This window comes from Alligator sinensis, unplaced genomic scaffold (genome assembly GCF_000455745.1).
Source record: "Alligator sinensis unplaced genomic scaffold, ASM45574v1 scaffold16_1, whole genome shotgun sequence".
Classification (NCBI taxonomy): domain Eukaryota; kingdom Metazoa; phylum Chordata; order Crocodylia; family Alligatoridae; genus Alligator; species Alligator sinensis.
The window spans coordinates 1,767,648-1,784,734 of record NW_005842045.1 but is presented as its reverse complement, the minus strand read 5'-3'; positions in this window follow the sequence as shown (position 1 = coordinate 1,784,734).

The following is a 17,087-nucleotide window of genomic DNA, read 5'->3' as shown; positions in this document are numbered from 1 at the left end:
AGGGGGTCAGACTCGATGATCTATTGAGGTCCCTTCCGACCCTAGCATCTATGAATCTATAACCCCAAATCCCCATTTTCGCATGATTTAAATGAAACAGCACTACACACACACACACACACACACTTTTTTAACCAAAAATTGGGTGGGGGTAATCAGAAAAAACAAAGCTTGGGGTACACTTGAGGCCCTGCAACTGGGTACTCCAATCAGCTGATGGGGCTCCCAGCCACAGGGGACTCTGCCCACATATTCAATCAATGCGGGGTGGGAAATTAGTTCACTTGGGGGTCTGCTTATTGAGGCTTGGTGAGCTGGTGAGGGCTGCAAGGGTAGCTTCACCCCTTGACAGGTGCCCTGCCCTGGGTCACCATCTTGGGACCAGAAGTCCATCCCCTAACCCCTGACCTTTGTCACTAGAATTTCCTCCTCTCCCCCCTGAAGTACTCCTTGCGGGGGGTTGCCATCTGACCCCCCCAAAAACCAAATCACACTGAAGTCAATGATCTACTATAACATATTTTAATTTTATTACAAAAATAGTTTTGTTGTGATTTGTGTTTGTGTAGTATATGTAGAGGTGACTGCATAATAGGTCAAAAATAAAATCCTATTCTTATATTCTGTGTGTGGGGTGTGGTTGGGGTGGATGTGTATTGTGAGGTTTGGGGCTGTGTGTGGGTGGGTGGGTGGGTGCATGTGGGGTTTGTGAGGGGGTGTGGCTGTATGGGGGCATAGGGTATGTTGTGGGGTGTGTGTATATATGGGAGCGTTGTGGGGGTGTGTGGATATGTGGGGTTTCTGGGGTGTGAGGCTGTAGGGACCCCCACTGCCCCACTGGTGGCAGTAACAGCAGCAGGTGGGAGCCTTCAGGGCACTTGTGGTTCTTGCAGGCTCTGCCACCTGACAACATGCAACTCCAGCCAGAGCTGCACATGGCAACAAGGAGTGCAGTCAGGCTGGCTCACTTCCATTTTGTGAGGTCTCACATGCACTTGTGCGCCACTGTGGGAAGCCCCATGCATTGGGGTCGGCTATCTTCCCCGCCCCCTTCCACCATGGAAGCTGGGGGTGGGGCTCCCTGCCACTTCTGGCAGACTCCTGGCAGCTGGCTCCATAACATGGGGCATCCCCCAATGATGTGAGGGTGCTGGGAGCTGCACATGTGTTACAGGGAGCCCCACTTGATAGAGGAGGCCAGCCTGGCTGTGCTCCTTTGTCTGGATTTGAATGCCACAGCAGTGGGCACTGAGTGGCAGTGCCTATGTGGGCCATGAGCACCCCAAGTGCTCGTGCTGCTGCTGCTGGTGGCAGGTGCTGTGCACCATGTGGGGGAGAGAGAGAAGAGAAGTGCGTGGGAGGTCCCCACAACCCCCATCCTCACTCACACCACACCCTGCCAACCTGAGCTCTGTGCTCCTGCTGTCCCTCTGGGCGCAGGCTCCACACTTCTGCCAGCCCCAGACCAATGCTTCCTGCCCCTGCCCAGCTACAGGTCTCCCTCAACCCCCACCACAGCTTCCCATGCCCCTGCCACTTCTCTACCTGCTTCCCAGAGCAAACACTGTAGCAGGGAGACAAGGAGAAGTTGCTGGAGGTTGTGGAAGCTGAGCAGGTGCCCTGATGACTGCAGCGGTGGCAGTAGCCACCCTACCTGAAAGCAGCATGCTGGATGGGCTGGGCTATTCTGCACACCAGGGTAGGAGCAAGGCATATGGGTTGGGAAAGGTATAATTAATTGGTGGGCATCTGCAGGCTGAATGGAATTGCTGGGTGGGCTGAATCTGGTCCGCAGGCCATATTTTGCCCAGCCCTGAATTAATGGCATGATAGGAAGCAGTTACAAAGTTATTACACATTTCTTTGTAGCATATTCCTCTTTTTATCATGCTGTTAATTGGTTGAATGTGTGTGGCCAGGTGAACAATTAAGATGTGATTAACTGGTTAATGGGCGCATCTACACATGCACTTTACTAAGGAATTGACTAATGAGCTCCATAGTAAAGCATCACAGTTTACATGAGCACCCATATTAAGGGACAGTAAATTAACTCTGCTGTAGGTTAATACTGTCTTATGGAAGAGTAATTTAGGCTGCTACTATGCATATGTAGATGGTGACTGGGGCTGCCTGGGGTGTGAGGGTGCTGCCCATTGGCTAGCCCTGCACTATAGAAACTTTGTGCTCCAGCTTGCCCATCCACTGCTCAATGCTGCCACCACCCAGAACCTGGGGCTGACTCCCTGGGCCCCCTGCCAGCCCAAGGCTGCTCCACCCCAGCTCAAAGTGCTCTGGTCCCAGGCACACATGTAAACACTGCGCCCAAAAGAAACTCCAGTGCTGGAGTTTGTCTTTGCCCTAATTGCATGTATAGATGCATGTAAATCACACCTTACATGTAATGTGTAAATAGGGCGCAATACTATTTTCTATTCCTGGTTATTCATGCATTACTTGCAGATCACTAGTTCTGGCACAGTTCTAGGTATTGCATTTACATTACCAGAAACCAGAGACCTGTGATCATCTTGAGATCTTTCTCCCCACTCTAACATATTTGGTTGCATAGGTTATACATGTCAATGAATTATTTTACTCCTTGCAAGGTAAAGAAAAAAAAAGATGAAAAAAAAAGAAGTTTAGATTAACACAATTCTAATTTAATAATCACCTTTTATATGGAAAAAAAGTCAGAAAAGGTTCAAAGAGAACACAGGATACATTTATATGCATGAAACTATGAAACTTCATATGCCAAATTAGATACTGTATTTTCCAAGCAAAGTGAGATTCTAATCCACCCAGGTTAACTCATGTTTCTAGTTAAATAACAAAAGTAAGAGACAGAGGGCCTAAAATCATTTTACACAGAGACTATTAATTGACCTTTCTTTGGTTCTCAATGCAGACCAAGGGGAAAACTGGGAATGGAGTCAATATAAAATTAATGAATACTTGGAACCTAATCAGTAGAGAAATGGAAACACAGTCCAGTAAAAATGAAGAGTACAAGGAAATTTAGTTCATAGTAACTAAATAAGCACAAGTACTATAATCAATAGAAGCTACTGTACAGTAATAAGGGAACTAGAAGAACCCTGTGAGGACTAATTTTCAGATCATAATTACTTGTATTCTACAGCTTAAATTAAAAAATAAATATTAATAATTATGACTGGAGAAGTGGAACAAGAATTCTCAGTGACAAAAGGTTAGTCCACTTGACTATCAATTCTTCATAGAGTGCACAGTAGTAATGCAAGATTCTAAAATGTACATTTTACTCTTAAATTGTCCACAGGAGGAGCATTAGAGATGAGAAGATCAAGTTCTCATTTTAAAATCCAGAACACTGGGCTTTCTATGCTCTTTCACATACAACAGCCACAAACCAATTTTGTTCAAGGATGTTTTCTCATCTTCAAATAAAGTGTACATTTTAAATATAGATACCATTACAGAGGAGAACTTCATTCCTGGTCATCTGTATTTCACAAAATCCTCTTTGGCTTTTTTGCACTGGATAAAGGCAATTTTTTTTAAAATTATTTTTTAAGATTTTAATTTAAAACATATTTAGCAAATAGCATGGGAATTTGAGTAACTTTTCCTTCTTTCTATTCAGCCACCAGGTAGTAAAGTAACTTGAGAGTACTCATGCTTTGCCAGTTGTTATTTTACCATTAACTTTATAACAAGCAAGCCAGATATCTTTATTTGGAGAGAATTTTACTGTGCAGCATTTCTCAGTCATGTACTTTATTCTGGCAACATCGCTCAAGAAACCTCTTAAAGCTCTATTTATACCATAAATATATGAACAAGAACATAGGATAGTTTAATAAAGTTCCATTTGCCCCAAGTAGCACCTAACAACACCTTACTAAGTCCACCTAACAGTTTGTTTTCTCTGGCTGCTACAAGATATTAAGTTAAATTCAACATCTTCATCCTACTTCTAATTTTTAAGAAGTTTTGGTCTCCAATGGCAGAATGTACAGCAAGTACATTGCAACATTTTTTAGTTACAGTTGTAGTATTTCTTGGCATGGTTTATACCACTGATAATGGCAAGACCCACCTGATCTGGGATTTAGGGCTAGGACTTTTGTCTCATACTAGTTGCCAGCAGAAGGCCGTGTACTGCATCACTCATATTTGTTTACTTTGAATTTCTGTAGTGTTGCACACACTCAGCCCTAATCATTTGGTTATTGCTAGCAGCACAGCTACACCTTCACACAGACACTCTCCAGAGGCTTGTCTTATACTAATGGTGTTGCAATCTTCCTGCATATATGCTGCAAGAAATTTCCATTGTTCTGTCATGCCACATGATATTTTCAAACTGTTCATTAACTCAATTTACTTATATTAATTTTGAAATTATAGTTAAGTTGTTTTTATTCCAGAAACATCTACCATGCTGTTTATCAGAATGGAGAAAATCACCTTATTCCTATAAACCAGTTATGAATTTATGGGTTAACAATCCCCTAGAACACAGGAAAATGTTTCCTGAGCCCCTAATTCTTAGTTCTTGAGCCTAGCCAACTACATTTGCAGAGTATCACTACCCAAAGGAATCCCTACAATCTCTACTTCAATTCCTCACCCAAGGAACAATATCTGAAATACCAAGAATGCCCTTTAACCTGGTGTAGGCAAAATTCAGGAATACTAGGGCAGCAGTAGAAGGGGTACAGCTGTTGTCAAACTTTAAGCCCTGTCCCTTAGCAGCTAGGGGCAGGGCACCTGTCATCTTGAAACTAGAAGTCCTGCTCTTAACCCCTGACTTCTGCTGCTGCAAGTTGCTCCTCTTGCCCCAGAAGCACTTTCTTGGGAAGGAGCACCATCTTGAAACTGGAAGCTGTAGCTCCATCACATGGTCCCTGAGTCTGATAGCTCTACCCACATGACCCCAAAACCTGCCACCCTCACTTCAATGTTGGTACATAGTAGAACTAATGAATGCATACCAGTTTATGTCCTGAGGCAGATTCACTATCCAAAAGAAAGATTTTTCTGACCCAAAAAGTGGGGTTTATACCCTGTTGGGTTTTTTTTATTTCAAGTTTGATTGTTATGACCAGGCCTTTGATTCCGATTTGAAGCCTCCCTCTGATTCACACAGTGTTGTGATTTCCGCAGGTTGTGGGTCTCAGGTTTTGATTCATCTCTCTAGAACCATTGCGAATGGGAGCGTAACCCATTCAATCCTGGTGCAGCACTATACCAGCTAGGCCCACTGTAAATTTCTTGGGTGAAAACCTCTCACCGTGTTGTGTTCAGCAGGTCTGATTACTTGGGGTGGCCACCCATCAAAAGTGTTCCACAGATTTTCAGCTTTCCTCAGACATGTATTCCAACATGTCCTTTCGAGGGGATCATGTTTACCCTCATTATTCAGGAGAGGTGACAATACACCACCCTAGATATACCTTTTGTACTGTTTTTAGGTCAACAGAATCTGCAACTACCCATACCTTCTTAGAGTCCATTCACTACACCCCCCACACACAACCCTGGCCCTCATCTCCTTCCCAAGAGATTCAACAAGCAGCACATGATTCCAGTGAGAATGCATTTTAAAACAATCTTTATTTCCAGCAATATTTGTATAAAATTTACTGTTCTTGCTAATCTTATACTAGCTTATATAATATACTACCCAGGCCCTTCTCTTAAGTAGGGTTTTATAATTTCTAGTGCCAATCAAGCATTCAGCATAGGGCACCATAGGCTTATCCTTCTCATTGATCCCCCTATATAGAGCAGCATTAGGGTCTTCAGCAAAATGAACAGCATTTAAATTGCTACGCTCTGGGCTAAATGGACAGCTATGCACATGCCAGATATCTACTCTGACACATGCTAATTGGCACGTGTGGGAGCAGTCTTGATTAATTGAGTCTGCTGGAGCATGTTAATGAATGTGGTCCAACAGCCTCCACAATGAACAAGTTTTAGTTCAAGCACCCCACCACCATTTTCAAGTGTGGGACACTGAATACACGCAAGGCTGTGGGTGCTTTAATAAGAGTCTCTCTCAAGCCGTTCTAATAAAGTGACCCCCCCCACCCCCACTCCACACCAGAGCACTTGTATAGATGCCCAATATTTCTCTGTAAGGTGCAGACAATTTGTGGCACAACTTATCACAATAACAGTATTTAAAACCACTTTCCATATACAATTCAGCACAGAGCTCCCAAACTGTCCAGTTTGTATTGCCATCTGACCACTTCACAGAGTCATGGCTTCCTCATCCTGGGTCATCTAGAAGGCAACCCATGCAGTCTTCAAAAAGCCTCTCTCTCAAACAATATTTAAGGATGCCATAAAAAGAAACATGCATAAGAGTTTTCATGAGTCTTATGTTCTTGATGCAACATAGACTCAGTTTTATTCCTAAGTTTCTTCTAAAAGCCACTATCATCATCATCTGAAACATTGGGTCTATGTTCTTCACAAAAACAGCTTCTCTGGTTCCAGGACTACAGAAGTGCTGATGCGTAGTGTTTCTGGAGTCATTAGAAAGGCTTCACCTGTCTGTAGAGGCATTTCAAATGAAAAAAACCAAACAAACCTCTAGTTAGCCACTGTTTACCCAGATCATAACTAATTCCTACCCCCACCAATGCCCACCAAACCCCCATAAGAGCCCCATATCCATGGTTCAAGCCTCTCACCAGCATCTCTTCTCCCTCATAGACATCTTCCACTCAGAGTCCAGGATGAGGCACCCTTCTCCCAAATCTTCAACAACTGCTCTGGGAGCCTGGGCATGAGGCTCAGCAGCCTGCTGAATGCTTGCATGGGACTCCTGCCTAGGTTCAGGCATCTCAAGCAACCATTGGGCTAGGGGGGCTTCTCTCTTTAATTGCCCCCTCAGAACTGTCACTATGATAGTACTGTCTTCTCTGATGGCATCTGGCAAGCCTTGGTGGTAAAGTGGGAATGAATGGTGTTATTGGTATAGTGTAAGAATCCATATTTGCTTCGGTCTGCATTAGGTCTCAGAAAACATGTGATCTGTTGTTGATGGTTTCCTAATAAGGCATGAAAAAATAGACTGGGGCTTCCAGTCTTGGGCCCACCCCTGTACTTGCTCCGATTGGCTCAGAGCTGCTTTTGGGAAGGTTCAATGCCCCTGAAACTTGTGCCAATTGGTCATGGGGGTCAGGCAAATTGTCTGAGGGGCTACAACACTCTGCTACATAACAGGTTGTGCCCGTCTCTCATGGTCAACGGAGCAGGGCTTCTGGGGGTCTTTGGAGCAGGCCATGTGCTTTGAGGGCAGACCCTTTAGGGGCAGTGTTTCCCAGTCAAGGGATGGACTGTCCGATATCACAGACCATGTGATGGTGACAAAGGCTTCTGGGACCAACATGGTGACCAAGATGGCTATCAACATGGTAGTGAGGGGCAGGTTTCAGGGTCATGTGGGTGGAAATTCTGAAGTCACAGATAATGTGTTGGGACAGGAGATTCTGGAATCAACAAGGCCAACTTGATGGCGAGGGTGCTGGTGTTAGGGTCATGTAGCTATCAGGGTCTGTGACCATGTGATGGGGCAGCAGCTTCTGGCTCCAAGATGGCAACCCCCTCCAAAAGAAGGACTTCTGGGACAGGCGGAGGAACTTTCAGTGGAAAGAGTCAGGGGCTAAGTGCAGGATTTCTGATTCCAATGTAAAGGGGTGGGCTTGGAGTTTGACAAGAGGTGTACCTTTTATACTACTCAGGGCAGTGCTAATACCCCGATACTGCAGCAGCAGGTATGCCTTGAAGATCCTAGGAATATGACCATGCTCCATCCTACATAAGACTGCAAAATTCCCTCAGCCTGAACCAATCTGATCTAGGAGAATTATTTTCCTTAATCCATGTGTGTCCTTCAGCCTGGAACCTCTGTGTTTCTAAAGCTGGCAGAAGCAACAGGGTATCTCAGTCAAAAATCTCCAGTGTTAGCACTAATCAACATACCAACCGATATTCATCATAAGGTAAAAAAACCCAAACCAACAAAGAGACCCAGAAACTAATGATATTCATGAGAAGAAAAACAATCTTCCCTTAATTTCCCTGGAAATCTTTCTAATATAGTCAGTTTAGCCATTTGACTCTATGCTTAAGGAGCTTCCCACCTTCCCCGATATTCAGCTTTATAGAATGACCATATCTCCCCTCTCAGTCTCAGTTCTGAGACACTAAACAAGTTCAAGCTCCTTTAATCATCTTTCAAGAGGAAGGGTCTTACAATACTACACAGTGTGTCACAATGCTAAATCTTGCCCTGCCCCACAGTGTTAGGGAAGGCCTTTGGATTATCACAAGTTATATATCTATATAGATACACACATACTGATTAACCACATTATGAATGTAGTTTTGGGGTTTGCCAGTTCTACAAGCATATGGAATATACAAGTCATGAAATCTTGAGGACTCTTGAGGAACCAGTAGAAAAAGAGCAACATTTTTAAGGTAGTATAAGCTACCCATTGACATTACAGGACTTTGGAACGTATTTATTTTGTTACCTAGCAGACTTGCTACTGTTGAGCCCCAGCTCAAGTCTGGGATCATGCCCGGTATGCAAAAGCCAATAAAGATACCAGGGGTGAAAGTATAAAGAAGATTTATTGCTAGCAATATAAGGTGCAAGCGGAATAATTTTATGTAACAAGCACACAGATTTTTAATTTTAAGCATCTTTTATACAGGAATATTGGACCTTCATAAGCATTCTTGTTTGCTAATTGGTTATAAGGGAGTGACGCAAGGAGTTCTTTACTGAGCATGTCTCTATACCTGTGTTTTAGCTATGTATCTCATTTATATATATGTATGTTTTATTAGCATACTTTTTTTCCACCTAGGGGTGTGATTTTTAATATTTAAATCAGCTCTTTGCCCTAGTCCTCTGATTCTGCTTTTGTTTTTAAGCCTCCTTTATATAAGACTGTCTCCTCCTTATCATTGCAGATGGGCATTAGTTATATAACAGAGACTTTTGTTTGGGCTTTGTATAGTGGTTTTTAGGTCAAACCTGACACTACAAGCAAGATGTACCTATTTATGCTTTCCAGTTAGGGTACAAAATTATGAAGGGTCTTACCTTGTCTTGTAAAGTACAGTTGTTTCCCTCTGATTCTGAACCAGTCTCATAGGAAAGTTTAGCTGAGCTAGTCAAAGCCACAGGGGTACAAGAGCTGCAGAACACAGAGGTACTTGGATTTTTCTCCCCAAGTCCAGAAAAATCAGAAGGGTGCAGTTTATTGAGTCTCCCTCCAAAACAAAACCAATTGTCTATAAATCTATACTAACTCATCAACTGTTTGGCCTTGGCATTTGCTGAATTCTGCAAACTGAGTAGTCTTGAACTCCTTCAAAATCTACTGAAAAAGCATGTCTGCCTTTGTGCAAACAGTATTACACAAACACCAAGGCTTTTTATAATGGACTGCAATTGGGTCCAGCTTGTCCCCTTCCTGGCCTTAATTAACCCCTATTCTTTCTTCAGCTGCCTGGGGGTTCTAAACTCCATCCTAGGCACATCACAGGGGAACACTAATACAAGCAGAGCCTCATATGTACACATTGTTTCATTTTTAGTGTGTGACACCCTTCCATTCAAAATGAACCCAATACTTTTACAGTGTTTCTTCACTTTCTTTCCTAAATAGTCATACTCCAAATGATTTACTTCTCACCAGTGTCAAACTGCACACAACTGCAAAAGATATAGTTTAATTAATAGGTGATGAACAAGGAATTGCATCAAATAATGAGTTGGAATGGATTTCTTTGGCAATTTGTCATTGGGGTGAATGTTCACCCAAAACTTATGAAAGTGTTAAATGTTTCCAAACCAGTTAAACAATTTAATTATAGCTTTTTCTCTGAGACTTAGCACCTTAGTTTCTGAGCATCTCTCCTACTAGAATTTATTTCACCCAACACCCAAATAACCATTCCTACTATTGTAATGGGAAGTATTTAGCTCCATTTTGATAGGAAGAATTTGAAACTAAGAAGTTTAGTCCCTTGTCTGGAGTAATCTGAAAAGTCTCCAACAGATTTGGGAACAGAAGCCAAGTCTCTTGAACATCAATTCAGTATGTTTATTGATACAAGTTCATAATAAGATTTAGGTAAATATAGGTAAATATTATCCCTGTTGTCTTTGCCAAAGTCACATGTCAACAAGCATTTACATATAACACCTTATTCCAAAGTGTCTCTGGTGCCTCCATAGCTTTGATATTTTATGTACATGATATTTAGGTATTCTAGATAAGAGTAGAGGTGGACTTATCAAAATGCCTCAGGAAAGGCTAAATTTGCAATATTTCTGTCCTAATTGGAAATCTCTTCAGAAATCATGTGACTTGAGATTTTTAAACCACATTTGTTAAGACGGAGCAAGGGTTGGATAAGCACCTTGAAGGCTTTGATTACTGGTTTGAAATGAGCAAACCCTTTGACGGTTTTGAGTTTTACACATCACTAACTGCTTTGTGACTTATGAAATTTGGGCAGTTGAAAGGTATTCTTATTCACATATAGCTGATAGAATGGACAACAAGCATAGCAGGGCAAAAAGGCACGTATGTTTGTTCAATAGCAGTCTGTCATCCGTGCTATCCTCTCAGTGGACTACAGTTCAGACCTGTAATTTTTTAAACCCATGACAGTTACAGAAGGTCTGCACTTTCTGTGCTTGCTGTGGCAGAAATAATAAGATCTATAAGAATGGGCAATAGCTTGAAAAAATGTTCTATATATTTCTGGGTTGATTAATCAATACTTAATTATTTAGAAACTCTAAATGACTATCTTTTGGCTGGCACTTGCACAAAATGTGTTATCATCTGTCAATAAAGGCCAGCAAATCAGATCTCCAGTACATAGAGGAGTATTACAGTGCAGAAAAAGAGCTTACCCTATTTGCTGTACTCGCCATTTCATTTCATCAAAGGTGTTTATGTCACAGTTAATGAGATAAGGGACAGCAGAAGCCTCAGCAGCAGGCCTTACAGCAGTTGAAAGTAGCAAACTGGGAATAAATACTGATTTGTAGTAACTATTTTTAAAAACACTAATAAAATAATTTTAGGCCTTGGTAGAAATTAATTAATTGGATCCCACTCATTTTACTTCAGGAACAAATACTAAAGTACTTCTCTATTCTTTAATGTATTAGAATTTGTTTTAATCTGAAATTCTTGAACTGTACCTTTTAGACTTTACCTCTTAGACTACCATTACATATATAACAGTAGTGGTATTAAACCACCATATTTAGATCTGTTTTGCTAAATTCAAGAGTCATGGGACTCTTGATTCAATTCATGAGAATAGGGGACAAAGACTGGCTGCTCCTCTAAGGAGCCATGAGTATGGGCATGTTGCTGATACAATTCAGAGAGGATGCTAACGTCTTCCCTTTTGAGATGACAGGAAAAGCCTGACACATCTCCCTCTATACATTATAACAGGGGTGGGCAAAATATAGATGGAAGGGACCTTATAAGATCATTGGGTCCATCCGCCCTGCACTTGGGCAGGGATGACTGCTGGGGTCCGAAGCTTTTTGAAGATCGTCAGGGTGGGTGACTGTACCAGCTCTGGGGGGAGCCTGTTCCAGACTCCTGGTGCTTGACTTGTAAAGAAGTTTTTCCTTATGTCCAGTTTGAAGCGATCTGCAATCATTTTGTGCCCATTGTTTCTCATCTTCCCCTGGGGTGCCTTGGTGAACAGATGCTCCCCAGGTCCCAATGTACCCTCCTAATATACCTACCAGCTGCCACCAAGTCCCTCTGAGTCTTCTCTTCTCCAGGCTGAACAGTCCCAAGTCTTTCAGCCTCTCCTCATATGACCTAGTCTCTAGACCTCTAATCATGTGCATGGCCCTCCTTTGGACTTTCTCAAGATTCTCCACATCCTTCCTGAAGTGCAGCACCCAGAACTGGACACAGTACTCCAGCTGCAGTCTCACTAAGCTCTGGCCCTCCAGGCAACTTCATCCAGCCTGTGGGAACCCACCAATCAATTGTACCCTGCCCAGTCCATGCACCTAGTTCCCACCCTGTTGTGCAGAAGAGCCTGGCCCAGCCAGCAGGCTGCTTTTGGGTGGGGCTGCTGCTGTCACTGCTGCAACCTCTGGGGGATCTGCTTGGCTTCCCTGGCCTCCAGTGGCTCCTCCTTGCCTCTCTGCCACACTTTGGCCAGCAGGCAGGGAAGCGGCAGGGGGGTGGGAGCTGGAAGCGACAGGGACAGGGTGGCGTTGAACTGCAGCTGGGTGGGGGCAGGGAGTGTGGGGCTGGGGCTGGCTGAAGCATGAAGCCCATGCCCAGGGGGATGGCAGGAGTGCAGAGCTGCACATGGTGGCAAGGAGCACAGACAAGCCAGTTTCCTCTATTATGCGGGGCTCCTCGCAGTGCACATACATCTCATGGCACTCACGTGGCACTGTGGGAAGCCCCATGTGATGTAGCCTGGCTGCCTTCCCCACCATATGCAGCTGCCGGGACTCTGCTGGAAGTGATGGGGAACCCCACCCCCTTCTTTTGTGGTGGAAGGGGACAGGGAAGGCAGCTGGTTCCATCACATGGGGCTTCCCCTGGTGGCGTGTGAGTACTGGGAGCTGCACGTGTGCAGTGGGGAGCCACACGCATTATAGGTGGGCTGGCCTGGCTGTGCTCCTGGCTGCTGCTGTCAGTGACAGGGGCTATGCACTGGGAAGGAGTGTGTGATGGGTTCCCACAGCCCCCCATCCTTCCCCCACCCCACAAACCCCACACACCCACAATCTATACATACCATGAGTAGGATTTTATTTTTGACCAATTATGCAGTCACCTCTATATACACTACACAAATAGAAATCATGACAAAAATATTTTTTGTAATAAAATTAAAATATGTTATAGTAGATATTTGACTTTTAGTGTATGATTTGTTTTTGTTTTTTTTTGGTTAAAATTGTGACCCCCCTGTACCCAAAAGGAATACTTCTGGGTGCAAGGGGTGGGACTTCTGGTGGCAAAGGTCAGGGCTTAGTGGGGGTGTGCTTTTCATAGCAAGATGGTGATCAGGGGGTGGGGTACCTTTGAAGGGCAGCATGGGAGTGTGGCACCTCCCCCTTGACAGCTCACCAAAACCCATTAAGCGGCCCTCCAGCCGAAATAATTGCCCACCCCTATTATAACACCTGTCAGCTCCATAAAAGCCATGTGTTCAGGTTCTGATTCCACATTTCCACACATCCACTCCTTCATGCTTCCCCTGTCTGTGAACCTGTAAAGTTACTGACCAAGACAGTTATCTGCCAGTTTAGATGGAGGACACTAAATTGCAAGGTACTCTGTGAGAGTTCCCTTATCATTTCACATCTCCAGGCAGAGTTTCTCTTGATAGTGTCATTGGATGCCTTCAAGGACGTTGGTCAGTGTCCCTTGTTTTACACCTTTGTACACAGACTCCCATTCCTGTTCTCTCAGCTGGTGTTCCTGCTCCTAGTAGATTTCTATTTATGTATCCTTCCATCTGCCCATTTGAGGGGACTTATAGTTTGTTCTTACATCACTATTCAGAGATTTCAAAGCTGGTCTGTGAACAGGCTGGACATTTAATATCAGATTTAAATACATACAAGTACATAGTTTTGTACCCTTTCAACTTATGTAAATTAAAATCTAATCTGTATTTGTGACATATATATTTAATACATGCATGGCCAATTAGATGCTTAACTGTGTGCATATTCAAATAACTGATGTGTATGGTAAACACACACACAGCTATATGCATGCACTTAATTGTTATTCAGAGATTAAAAATGAGCACCACCTATAGCCAACTTCATCAAATGGGGATAATAATATTTCTTTAGAAAGTCTTTGGCAATAATAATACCATCTTTTGCACTTTGATATCTATGGATGGGAAACACAGAAATAGGTAAGTATTATGATTTATACTACAGTACTACTAAGAACTCCAAGTTAAGATTAGGTCCCTACTGGGTTAGCCACTGTATATAAACACATAGTGGGCATGTCTACATGAGATGTTTTGTTGCCATCAGTGAGCACGAACAGTGCTACTGTGCAGTAGGGCTGTGTGAAATTTCACCAGCAGTTTTGTTTCAGTGCTGTTTTGACTTGTTTTAGCTCAAAACAGTGAAATCGAAATGAAACAGAGTTTTGAAACAGCATCAAAACAAAATGAGGCGAGTCAAAATGTTTCAAAATTTTGAAAATGTTTTGAGTTTCAAAGCTCAAGTTGGGCTTGCCTGCAGGGAAACAGAAACTAAAGTAAGGAGAGGGAGGGGGAAGAGGGGGGAAGCAGGGGGTGGGGAAGGACTGCTCTCATTATGGACTGCGTAGCTGGCCAGTGACTGTCACACTTCCCTGAGGTCTCTTCCAATCCCAGTGCTCTGGGGGAAGGATGGAAAAACTGCGTAAAAGGCAGCATTGTTTGAACTGCCCTGCCTTCTGCCTTGGTGTCAGTTACTGAGCTGTGTGTTCCAGTTTTGCCTGTCAGCAGCTAGAGGTCCAGGGCCCCAGAACCCAGACTCCCCCTGCACCTATCTCCTTGACAGCTGGCAGGCTTCATGGCTGCAGCAGGGCCTAGGAGGCCTGCAGTTTTCACTCCCCTGAGTCCTAAGACAGACACAGTCAGTTGCACAAGCACCCATGTCACAGGTTTTGCCTGTCAGCAGCCAGAGGTGCAGGGATCTAGAACCCAGAACCCCTGCACCTATCTCCTCGACAGCTGGCAGGCTTCATGGCCTCAGGAGGGGCTAGCAGGCCTGCAGCTTTCACCCTGCTGTGTCTTAACATACACACAGTGTCACCCATGTCATGAGTCTCACTTGTCTGCAGCTTGAGGTGCAGTTTCCCCAAACCCTCACACCTATCTCCTTGACAGCTGGCAGGCTTCATGGCCTCAGGAGGGGCTAGCAGGCCTGCAGCTTTCCCCCTGCTGTGTCTTAACATACACACAGTGTCACCCATGTCATGAGTCTCACTTGTCTGCAGCTTGAGGTGCAGTTTCCCTGAAACCCCTGCCCCCATCTCCTTGAAACATGGCAGACCTCATGCTCTCAGAAGGGGCTACCTTTCCTAACAGAACAGTGGTTTTGAATCAAAACAAAATTCAAAACAAAACACTGTTCTGTTGAAACTTTGAAATGTAAGTCAAAATGGAACGGTGCCGTTTCACACAGCCCTACTGTGTGGTAGGATTGGAAACGCCACCACTGCACAATAACAGTGGTTACTGAGAAGTCAGTTAGTACTTACTAAAGCAGGTGCTAAATGATTGCACAGTAACAACTGCACAGTTGGGCACATGTGTAGATGTGTCCAATAAGAAATAGCTTCTACTTTGAAAATATCAGCTCTGTGACTGGCCCTGTAGGTGCTCTAAATGGAGACAGATACATTGATAAAACAAACTTTATAGCACTTTTTATCACAGCAATTTCAATTTTGAGTCTTCTATTTGCTGTGATACAAGGCACAAATATTGAAACCTATCATGAGGTGGGGAACTGGGAAAAATTGTAAAATAAATACTTTATATTTTTTCCCTTTCTAATTATTTGAGCAGCTGCCTGATTGCATTCATACTGTATATGTGAGGTTCAGATTATATATAAAGCAACACTAAAAATTGAGAGAGTTTTGAAAAAAAACAAACGAAAAGTTTTCCTTTTCAGACTTGTTCTCTGATTGAAAAACTGTTCAGTGCTTTAACATTTTTATCTGCTTGTTAAGACAGACTGTAATAATTAAATGGATCTACAGGCTTGAATGATAAATTTTAGTAATAAGTGCACTGGGATTTACTATGACCTTATCAAGTGGGGTTAGCCAGTCATTAATTCAGATAACACAATTTATTATCATAATCTTTTGCTTATGCTATTGTTGGGCATACCATTCATCCTCATTTGCATATGCAGATACAGATGCTATCATTTCATTAATTTTAATACTTTTCCTTAATCCCAACCAGATTAACACTGTGCCTTAAAGTTTCAGGCAATATATATTTGAAATGATCGATTAGTTACCTGTCTTTACTTCAACAAGATTGAATTATAATGAATAGAAAATAATAATTTGAATGGACCTGTTGTAAAATAGAAACTAATTGATGCCTAATACTGAACACATATATGAACATGGGTCCCGCAGGGTTCGGTCCTTGGGCCTGTATTCTTCAATATCTTCATCAGTGACTTGGATGTGGGTGTGAAATGTACTCTGTCCAAGTTTGCGGATGATACTAAATTGTGGGGTGAAGTGCATGCTCCGGAGGGTAGGGAACGATTGCAGAGAGACCTGGACAGGTTAGAAAAGTGGGCAGTACACAATAGGATGCAGTATAACAAGGACAAGTGCAGAGTGCTGCACCTAGGGCGCAAAAATATCCAGCACATCTACTGGCTGAGAAGTGACCCTCTCAGCAGCACAGAAGTAAAAAGGGATCTCAAAGTCATATTGGAATCGGAGATGAACATGAGTTGTCAGTGTAATGAAATCATCAGCAAAGCTAACCATACTTTATCATGCATCAGCAGATGCATGACAAATAGAACCAAGGAGGTGATACTTCCCCTCTATGCGGCATTGGTCAGACTGCTGTTGGAGTACTGCATCCAGTTTTGGACACTGTACTTCAAGAAGGATGTCGATAGACTCAAGAGGGTCCAGAGGAGAACTACTTGTATGGTTAGGGGCTTACAGGATAAGCCCTATGGGGAGAGACTGAGGGACCTGGACCTCTTCAGCCTCCGCAAGGGAAGGCTGAGAGGTGATCTTGTGGCCGCCTACAAATTCATTAGGGGGACGCAGCAAGGGATCGGAGATGCTCTGTTCACCAGAATGCCTCTTGGGGTAACAAGGAACAATGGTCACAAACTGACAGAGAGCAGATTTAGGCTAGATATCAGGAAAAAACTTCTTCATGGTAAGGGTGGCCAAAATTTGGAATGGGTTTCCAAGGGAGGTGGTGCTCTTCCCTACCTTGGGGGTCTTTAAGAGAAGTCTGGATAACCATCTGTC